This window comes from Loxodonta africana, unplaced genomic scaffold (genome assembly GCF_030014295.1).
Source record: "Loxodonta africana isolate mLoxAfr1 unplaced genomic scaffold, mLoxAfr1.hap2 scaffold_48, whole genome shotgun sequence".
Taxonomy (NCBI): domain Eukaryota; kingdom Metazoa; phylum Chordata; class Mammalia; order Proboscidea; family Elephantidae; genus Loxodonta; species Loxodonta africana.
In genome coordinates, this window is record NW_026975196.1 from 1,671,485 (window position 1) to 1,682,449 (window position 10,965).

Consider the following 10,965-nt stretch of genomic DNA (forward strand, 5'->3'; position numbering starts at 1 on the left):
ATCCTGATATCAACCCAGATAGGGAAATCACAAAAACAAAATAAGATTAATTAAAAAATTGCTCAAAACAGGGAATCATTGATGTGATTATATAAAAGATTACGATAGTGAAAAAAGAGGGACTAAATACAGGAGGCTTAGAAATTACATATGGAGAGGAAACCAAGGCGATACAGGGCGAAACAACTTAGGTTTTTACTTAGTCAAACCAGGGTAAATATTAAGGTAACCACAACAAGGTCTAACAATTCCATACTTCAAAATAAAAACCAAGATAAACATAACGACTCACCAAAATAAATTCAACTACTATAAAAAGGAGGAACACACATTCTACAAAGAAAAACTCAGCACAAAAAAGTAAATGGAAAATGAAATTGTCAAAAACAGGCATCAAAATGACAGCACTAAACTCATACTTGTCTATAATTACACTTAATGTAAATGGACTAAATTCACCAATAAAGAGACAGAAACTTGCAGACTGGATAAAAAAACACGATCAGCCTGTATGCTTCCTAAAAGAGACAGGCTTTAGAGTTAAGAGACACAAATAAACCAAAACTGAAAGGATGGATAAAAATATATCAAGCAAACAACAATCAAAAAAGAGCAGGAGAGGCAATATTAATTTCCAACAAAATAGAGTTTCAAATTAAATCCACCACAAAGGATAAAGAAGGACACTACATAAAGATTAAAGGGACAATTTACCAGGTACATATAACCGTATTAAATATTTATGCACCCAACGATAGGGCCGCAACATTCATAAAACAAATGTTAACAGAATTAAAAAGTGAGATAGACACCTCCACAATTATAGCAGGAGACTTCAACACAACACTCTCGGTGAAGGATAGGAAATGCAGTAAGAAGCTCAATAGAGACACGGAAGATCTAAGTGCTACAATTAAACAACTTCACTTCATAGACTTATACAGAACACTCCACACAACAGCTGCAAACTATAATTTCTTTTCTAGTGCACATGAAACATTCTCTAGAATAGATCACATATTAGGTCATAAAACAAGCCTTTGCAGAACCCAAAACATTGAAATATTACAAAACATCTTCTCTGAATGAAAGACCATAAAAGTAAAAATCAATAACAGAAAAACCAGGGAAAAGAAATCAAATGCTTGGAAACTGCACAATACCCTGCTCAAAAAAGACTGGGTTATGGAAGACCTTAAGGAGGGAATAAAGAAATTCACAGAATTCAACAAGACTGAAAACACTTCCTATGAAAACCTTTGGGACACGGTGAAAGCAGTGCTCAGAGGTCAATTTATATCAATAAAGGCACACATATTAAAGAAGAGCCAAAATGAAAGAACTCTCCCTACAACTTGAACAAACAGAAAGAGAGCAACAAAAGGAACTGTCAGGCACCAAAAGAAAGCAAAAAATAAAAACTACAGCAAAATTAAATGAATTAGAGAATAGAAAAACAATTGAAAGAGTTAACAAGGCCAAAAACTGCTTCTTTGAAAAAATTAACAAAATTGATAAACCATTGGCCAGACTGACTACAGAAATACAGGAAAAGAAACCAATAATCCGAATAAGAAATGGGATGGGCCATATCACAACAGATCCAACTGAAATTAAAACAATCATATCAGATTACTACAAAAAATTGTATTCTAACAAATTTGAAAACCTAGAAAAAATGGATGAATTCCTAGAAACACACTACCTACCTAAACTAACACAAACTGAAGTACAACAACTAAATAGACCCATAACAAAAAAAGAGATTGAAAAGGTAATCAAAACACTCCCAACAAAAAAAAGCCCTGGCCCTGATGGCTTCTCTGCAAAGTTCTACCAAACTTTCAGGGAAGACTTACCACTACTACTGAAGGTATTTCAAAGCATAGAAAAGGACAGAATATGACCTAACTCCTTCTATGAAGCCAGCATAACCCTGATACCAAAACCAGCTAAAGACAACACAAAAAAAGAAAATTACAGACCTATATCCCTCATGAACATAGATGCAAAAATCCTCAACAAAATTCGAGCCAGTAGAATTCAACAACATATCAAAAAAATAATCCACCATAACCAAGTAGGATTTATACCAGGTATACAAGGTTGGTTCAATATTAGAAAAACAATTAATGTAATCCACCACATAAAAAAAGGACAAGAACCACATAATTTTATCAATTGATACAGAAAAGGCATTTGACAAAGTCCAACACCCACTCATGATAAAAACTCTCAGCAAAATAGGAATAGAAGGAAAATTCCTCAACATAATAAAGGGTATTGATACAAAGCCAATACCCAGCATCATCCTAAATGGAGAGAGCCTGAAAGCATTTCCCTTGAGAACGGGAAACAGACAAGGATCCCCTTTATCACTGCTCTTATTCAGCATTGTGCTAGAGGTCCTAGCCAGAGCAACTGGGCTAGACAAAGAAATAAAGGGCATCCAGATTGGTAAGGAAGAAATAAAATTATCTCTATTTCCAAAGACATTATCTTATACACAGAAAACCCTGAGGAATCCTCAAGAAAACTAATAGAAGGGTTCAGCAAAGTTTCAGATTACAATACAAACACACAAAATCAGTTGGATTCCTCTATATCAACAAAAAGAACATTGAAGAGGAAATCATCAAATGAATACCATTCACAGCAGCCCCCAAGAAGATAAAATACTTAGGAATAAACCTTACCAAAAATGTAAAAGAGCTATACCAAGAAAACTACAAGGTACTACTGCAAAAAAAACAAAAGGGACCTACGTAATTGGAAAAACATATCTTGCTCGTGGATAGGAAGACAACATTGTAAAATTGTCCATTCTATCAAAAGCCATCTATAGATACAATGCACTTCCGATCCAAATTCCAATGACACTTTTTAAACAGATGGAGAAACAAATCACCAACTTCATATGGAAGGGAAAGAAGTCGCGGAGAAGTAAAGCATTACTAAAAAAGAACAAAGTGGGAGGACTCACTCTGCCTGATATTAGAACAAATTATACTGTCACAGTAGTCAAAACAGCCTGGTACTGGTACAGCAACAGACACATAGACCAATGGAACAATATTGAGAATCCAGATATAAATCCATCCACATATGAGCAGCTGATATTTGCCAAAGGCCCAGTGTCAGTTAATTGGGGAGAAGATAGTCTTTTTAACAAAAGGTGCTGGCGTAACTGTATAGCCACCTCCAAAAAATGAAACAGGACCCCTACCACACACCATGCACAAAAACTAACTCCAAATGGATCAAAGACCTAAACATAAAATCTAAAACGATAAAGATCATGGAAGAAAAAATAGGGACATTAGGAGACCTAATACATGGCATAAACAGAATACAAAACATTACCAAAAATGATGAAGAGAAACCAGATAACTGGGAGCTCCTAAAAATCAAACACCTATGCTCATCTAAAGACTTCACCAAAAGAGTAAAAAGACCACCTACAGACTGGGAAAAAGTTTTCAGCTAAGACATCTCTACCCGGTGCCTGATCTCTAAAACCTACATGACTCTGCTAAAATTCAACCACAAAAAGACAAACACCCCAATTAAAAAATGGGCAAAGGATATGAACAGACACTTCACTAAAGAAGACATTCAGGCAGCTAACAGATACATAAGGAAATGCTCTCGATCATTAGCCATTAGAGAAATGCAAATCAAAACTACAATGAGATTCCATCTCACTCCAACAAGGCTGGCATTAATCCAAAACACACAAAATAATAAATGTTGGAGAGGCTGTGGAGAGACTGGAACACTTATACTCTGCTGGTGGGAATGTAAAATGGTATACAACCACGTTGGAAATCAATTTGGTGCTTCCTTAAAAAGCTAGAAATAGAACTACCATACAACCCAGCAATCCCACTCCTCGGAATATATCCTAGAGAAATAAGAGCCTTTACACAAATAGATATATGCACATCTATGTTTACTGCAGCACTGTTTACAACAGCAAAAAGATGGAACCAACCAAGGTGCCCATCAATGGATGAATGGATAAATAAATTATGGTATATTCACACAATGGAACACTGCACATCAACAAAGAACAGTGACGAATCTGTGAAACACTTCATAACATGGAGAAACCTGGAAGGCATTATGCTGAGTGAAATTAGTAGCAAAAGGTCAAATATTGTATAAGACCACTATTATAAGATCTTGAGAAATAGTTTAAACTGAGAAGAACATATTCCTTTGTTGTTATGAGCGGAGAAGGGAGGGAGGGTAGGAGAGGGGTATTTACTAAAGAGATAGACAAGAACTACTTTCGGTGAATGGAAGAACAACACTCAACACAGTGGAGGTCAGCACAACTGGACTAAACTAAAGCAAAGAAGTTTCCTGAATAAACTGAATGCTTTGAAGGTCAGCAAAGCAGGTGCAGGGGTTTGGGGACCATGGTTTTAGGGGACATCTAAGTCAACTGGCATAATAAAATCTATTAAGAAAACATTCCGCATCCCACTTTGAAGAGTGGCATCTGGGATCTTAAATGCTAGCAAGCAGCCATCTCAGATGCATCAATGATTCTCAACCCACCTGGATCGAGGGAGAATGCAGAACACCAAGAACATAAGATAATAACGAGCCCAAGAGACAGAAAGGACTACATGAACTAGAGACTACATCATCCTGAGATCAGAAGAACTAGACAGTGCCGGGCCACAACCAATGACTGCCCTGACGGGGAACATAACAGAGATCCCTTGAGGGAGCAGAACAGTGGGATGCAGACCCCAAATTCTCATAAAAAGACCAGACTTAATGGTCTGACTGAGACTGGAAGGACCCCAGTGATCATGGCCCCCACACCTTCCGTTTACCCAGTACGGGAACCATCCCCAAAGCCAGTTCATCAGACATGGGTTGGACTAGACAATGGGTTGGAGAGGGATGCTGGTGAGGCGTGAGCTACTTGGTTTGGGTGGACACTTGAGACTATGTTGGCATCTCCTGCCTGGAAGGGAGGTGGGTGGGTAGAGGGGCTTAGAAACTGGCAAAATGGTCACGGAAAGAAAGAGTGGAAGGAGGGAGTGGGCTGTCCCATTGGGGGGAAAGTAATTGGGAATATGTAACAAGTTGTGTATAAGTTTTTATGTGAGAGACTGGCTTGATTTGTAAACTTTCACTTAAAACACAATAAAAATTATTAAAATAAAAAAAAAAGAAGGTGACCCATGATTGCTTCAACAAGCTCTCAGAACTAAGACTCAAGGAATCTTCTCGATGAAGGTGCAATTCTGGAATTACCGGATACAGAATACAAAAGATTAATATACAGAACTCTCAAAGATATCAGGAAGGAAATGAGGCAAAATACAGAACAAGCCAAGGAACACAAAGATAAAGCAGCTGAAGAAATTAAAAAGGTTACTCAAGCACATAATTAAAAATTTAATAAGCTGCAAGAAACCATAGAGACTGCAATCAGAAATTCAGAAGATTAACAATAAAATTACAGAGTTAGAAAACTCGATAGAAAGTAAGAAGAGCACAATTGAAGAACTGGAAGGCAGAATTACTGAGATAGAAGATAAAACTCTTGGGACCAATATATTTGAAAAGAAACCAGATAAAAGAATTTTAAATGAAGAAATCCAAAGAATCATGTGGGACTTTATCAAGAGAAATAACTATGAGTGATTGCAGTACCAGAACAGGGAGGCTTAACAGAAAATACACAGGGAACTGTTGAAGATTTGTTGGCAGAAAACTTCCCTGATATCATGAAAGATGCTCATCAAATTCCACATAAGGTGATCTCAAAAGAAAGTGACCGAGACATATAATAATCAAACTTGCCAAAATCAAACATAAAGAGAATTTTAAGAGAGGCTAGGGATAAAGGAAGTCACCAAAAAAGGAGAGTAAATAATAATAAACTTGGACTACTCAGCAGAAATCATGGAGGCAAGAAGGCAATGGGATGACTTACACAAAATATTGAAGGAAAAAAATTGCCAACCAGGAATCAAACCATAACCCTGGCCCTCTGGCCTTAGCCCTCTAACTCTAGCCCCTAAGCCCTAAGTCCCAAAGCCCCTAAGACCCTAAGCCCTTAGGTCCTAACTCCCAAGGCCCTAAACTCTAACCCTAACCCAAACTCTAACCCCTATACCCTAAACCCTAAACCCTAACACCTAACTCCTAACCACCCTAACCTTAACGACCCTAACCCTAACACTCGAACCCTAACCCTCTAACGCTAACCTGAAACCCTAACCCTCTAACTCTAACCCTCTAACCCTAGCCCTCTATTCCTAGCCCTAAACCTAACCCCAACCCCCAAACCCAACGCCAAACCCTAAACCTCAAATCCCTAGCCCTAAACCTAAGAATGAGTCTAAGCCTAACCCTAAACTGTAAACCCTAACACTTAAAACCCTAACACACAAAACCCTAACACCCTTAGCCCTAACACATTCAACCCTAACACCCTAAATGCCAAAACCCTAAACACTAACACCCTTAACCCCAACCCCTAAACCCTAAACTTAAACGCTAAACCATCTAACCCTCTAACCCTAATACCCTAACACTAAACCCTAAACCCTAACCCCAGCCCCCAGCCCTAACCCTCACTTTAAGCCTTAAACCCTAAACCTTAAGTCCTAAACCCTAGGCTCTAAGCCCTAAGCCCTAAACCCTAAGTCCTAAAACCCTAAACTCTAAGCCTTAAGCCCTAAACATAACCCTCTAACCCTAAACCCTAAAACCTTACCCCAGACCCATCCCACACCCCTAAACCTGAACCCCTAAACCCTAGCCCTAACCCCTAACCCTAAACCTCTAAACCATACCCCTAATCTTCTAACCCTAAACCTCCAACCCTAACCCTCTAACCCTAACTCTCTAACCCTAACCACAACACCAACCCCAACCTCTGAACTCTGAAACCCTAACCCCCTAACCCTAAGCCTCTGAACCCTAAGCCTAAACCCTCTAACCCTAAACCCTAACCTTCACCCCCTCACACCCTCACCTTCTCACTCCCTCACTCTATAATCTTCTCAACCTCTAACCCCTTCACCCTCTAACCCCTCTCTCTAACTCCCTCAATCTCTAACCCCCAAACCTCTAACATCCACCCTCTTACCCCAAACCATATATCCCAAACAAACCCAACACCAACTCCAACCCTAAACCTAAATCCTGACCCCTAAAACCTAACTCAAACCCTAATGACTAAACCCCAAAACCATAAACCCCCAAAACTGTAAACCCCAAACTGCAACCCCTAACACCTAACCTGTAAATCCAAACTCTAACCTCAAACCCTAAACCTAAGCCTAACACCTAACCCCAACAGAAAAACCCTAACCCAAACCCTAACAACCCTAACCCTAACAACCCTAACCCTAACATCCCTAACCCCAAAACCCTAACCCCAACCCCTAACCCCAAACCCTAACAACCAGAACTCTAACAACCCTAACCCTAACATCCCGAACCTCAAACCCTAACCCTTTTTGTTAGCAGCCGTAGCACTTAACCACTAGCCACCAGGGTTTCCATGAGCAGTCACAGGAATAGACATATGCACACCCGTGTTCACTGCGACATTATTCACAGTAGCAAAAAGATGGAAACAACCTCAGTGCTCGTCCACAGAGGAATGGATAAACAAACTACGGTACATACACACAGTGGAACACTACACGACAATGAAGACCAATGATGAATCTCCGAAACATCTCACACCATGGATGAATCTGGAGCGCATCATGCTGACTAAGTCAATCACAAAACGACATATACACTAAGAGACCACTATCATAAAAACTCATGAAAACATTTACACACAGAAACAATCCTTGATGTTCACCAGGCAGACGGAGAGTGGGTAGAGAAAAGCTAACTAAACAATAACCAAAAAAAACAAACCCACCGCCGTCGAGTCGACTCCAGCTCATAGAGACCCTATAGGACAGATTAGAACTGCCCCATAGAGTTTCCAAGGAGCGCTTGGTGGATTCGAACTGCAGACCTTTGGTTAGCACTGGTGGGTCTTAACCACTATGCCATCAGGGTTTCCAACCAAACGACAGATATGTGGTAACTCTGGTGAAGGAAGAGACGGTACACAAGACTGGGAATCAACCTCAGCCTCACTCTAACCCTAACCATAACCCTAAACCACTTGTGCCCTAGCCTAGTAACCCCAGCCCTAACCCCAGCCCCCAGCCACCTAAAACCTATACCCCTAAACCTAACTCCCAAACCTCTAACCCCCCAACCTGAACCCCTAACACCAAACCCTAACCCCTAATCCTCTAACCCTTCTGCATCTCTGGGCCTCTCGACTCTCCGTCTATTTTCTCCCTCCAAATCCTACTAACACTCAGTGGAATTTTGAAGTTTCAGCTGTGCTTTGCTTCTTGTTGTCTCCACCGGTCCCATCAAGGCACTGCATCATTTATTTGCTCTGCTTCACTATTGAGTTCCAAAACCATGGCTTAGAATCACCTGACACTGAACCTCAGCGATTCAGCGCAAGGCCGCGAGAGGGCGTGCGCACCGCCGGTTCTGTTCTGCCCACCAGACCCTCCGAGCATGGGAACCTCCTGGACCTAAGACGGGACGAACTGGGTACCCCTCCAGTGGCGACAGCAGAAGCTTTTCTTCCCGAGGGACCCAACGCCCCAGGGCGCTCTCTCAATACTCCCATTAATGCTATGATTATCCTAACCCACTCCTTCTGCGAGACCTAGTGGGTCCTCGACCAGGCCCAGCCTTCAGGACCCGCACCCCCCTGCTGTGGTCATGTACAGGAACCTGCAGGGCCGCTCCCTCCCCGCCCAAGCTCTGCCCCTCCACACCCTGATGCCCTGCAGGCCTCTACTAGGTCCCCGCCCAGGGGAGAGTTGTCGCCCCGCACGGGGGGGGGGGGCACGAGGAAACATTCGGAAACCACCCCCCAGGCACGAAGCCGACTGCCCGTATTGAGACCGTGTGAGCAGGGCTGCCCCGCCGACTGGAGCCTGCAGGGCATCACTCACATTTGTCAGCTTCTCACTGCCCTCTGGGCTCAGGGTCCCAGAACAGCCAATCCCCTCCCCGGGGCGGGGGGGCGGTCCGTCCGCAGGGGCTGGAAGATCGGGTTGGTGCCCATGGCCGGAGCACTTAAAACCCTTAGAAACCCTCATAAACCGTCAGCTCCAGACCTTCAAATGTCAGCCCGAGAGACACCTAATCTCCAACCTAAAAAAAAAACCACACCTGTTGCCATCGAGTCAATTCTGACTCATAGCGACCCTATACGACAGAGTAGAACTGCCCCACAGAGTTTCCAAGGAGCGCCTGGTGGATTCAAACTGCCGACCTTTTGGCTAGCAGCCTTAGCATGTAACCACTACGCCACCAGGGTAACCCACTGAACCCACTGCCACCAGGGTAGAGGCTCCAAATCCCACCAGTTTGAGGAACCCTCAAATCCCCTCAGCACCAGAGACCGCGTCCACAGCTACCGCTACACAGCGCCGCACAAACGTTTAAGTTAACAAACAATATGGGCGCTCAGGACCCCTTCCTGCTACCCCCACCCCCGCCACCCAGAGGGGGAGCGGGACCCGGCATCCACACTGTTAACAGACACTGAATCGCTGCTGCTTCCACAAGGAGTAGGATCCCCGCGCTGCTCCACAGATTCCCAGGACCCCTTCCTTTGCAGATGGGGCCGGGGCCGCGCCGACGCCCCAGCCCCGAGAGTAGACCAGCCGGGCGTGGGTGCGGGCGCGGGGTGCCTCAGCCTCCCAGGCACAGCGCCCAAAACAGTAAGGGGCAGCGGGGCCTTGGGCGGGGGATCCCTCTCTCCCCGCCCCTGGCACCCTACGGAGTCTGGTGGGGGTGGGACGACGAACGGGGGCGAGTGCCCCGTCCTCAGTCTGGAGTCTCACCCCCCCCCGGGCGAACTCTGGGCCTTGGTTTCCCCCCCTGGCAGAGGGAGCAGGTGGGGGGCGGGGGGGCAGGCGCCCATCACCCAGCTTGGCCCGCAAACCCGCCCCGGGCAGAGGAGGGACCTGGGCGCAGCCCTGGACACGGCCTTTCTCCCCAGGCCCTTCAAGCCCCCAGGCCCGAGGGCACTCCGCAGCTGGATCCTGCGGCTGGACCCCGCCCCCGCAAATCCATGGGGATGCAAATTTCGGAGACCAGCTGCGTCTCCCGGGCCAGAGGCTCCCTCTCGCAGCCCTTAGAGTGGCTGCGTCCGCCCGCCCCCGCGCCGCGTCCGCCCCAGGGGATCACTCGGGACGGGGTACGCCGGAGGGGGCGATGCCAGCTGCTAACCCAACGTCCGGACTCTCCAACCTCTGGAGCCCACGGGGTGCTGGGACTGGGAACCGCCCTCCTGGCGCCTTCCCTCCACACCTTCGAGGGGCCGGGCTTCTTCAGTCTGGGAGCGGGTCCCTCCACCCACCTGCCGGAGTTTCCTACCTTTCAGAAACCACGGCACGGAAAGCAGCACGAACACCGTCCGCTCTAAGGCGCGCCATTCCGCCCGGGCCCCTCACCACCCGTCCCGGCGCTTCCGGGAGTAACTGGCTGGACGGTGAGGAACATGGCTGCCGGCCCCGCCCAGCGGCCCGGGTGTGGGGCGGGCGTGGGGGGGTTGGGCCTCCAGAGGGGAGGGTGGGGTCTAGAAGCAAGGACAATGCCAAGGTGTGTGGGGTGAGGAGACGGGAGAGGTCAGGAGAGGGCCCTCTTGCGTGCAGAGTTAAGTATTGGAGGTGCAACGGTTAAGTGCTTGGCTAACTGAAAGGTGGGCCGTTGGAACCCCCAGCTCAGGGGTTGAAAAGATCTGAAGATGGGCTCCCGTAAAGATTCTAACCAAACAAAATCCGAACCAGTTGCTATTGAATCAATTCCGACTCATAGTGACCCTATAGGGCAGAGTAGAACTGCCCCATAGGGTTTCTAAGACTATAAGTCTTTACAGAAGCA

General features: G+C 45.2%; 1 long non-coding RNA gene across 1 annotated transcript in view; it reads right to left on the bottom strand.

Annotated features, from left to right (window-relative positions):
• LOC135229722 (uncharacterized) overlaps positions 1–10,565 on the bottom strand; it is a 202,998-nt gene extending 192,433 nt beyond the window's left edge. Inside the window, exon 1 of the long non-coding RNA XR_010320398.1 lies at positions 10,459–10,565. This is a non-coding gene — a long non-coding RNA (uncharacterized LOC135229722). The remainder of the gene's footprint in view (positions 1–10,458) is intronic.
• Between the last annotated feature and the right edge of the window lie 400 nt (positions 10,566–10,965).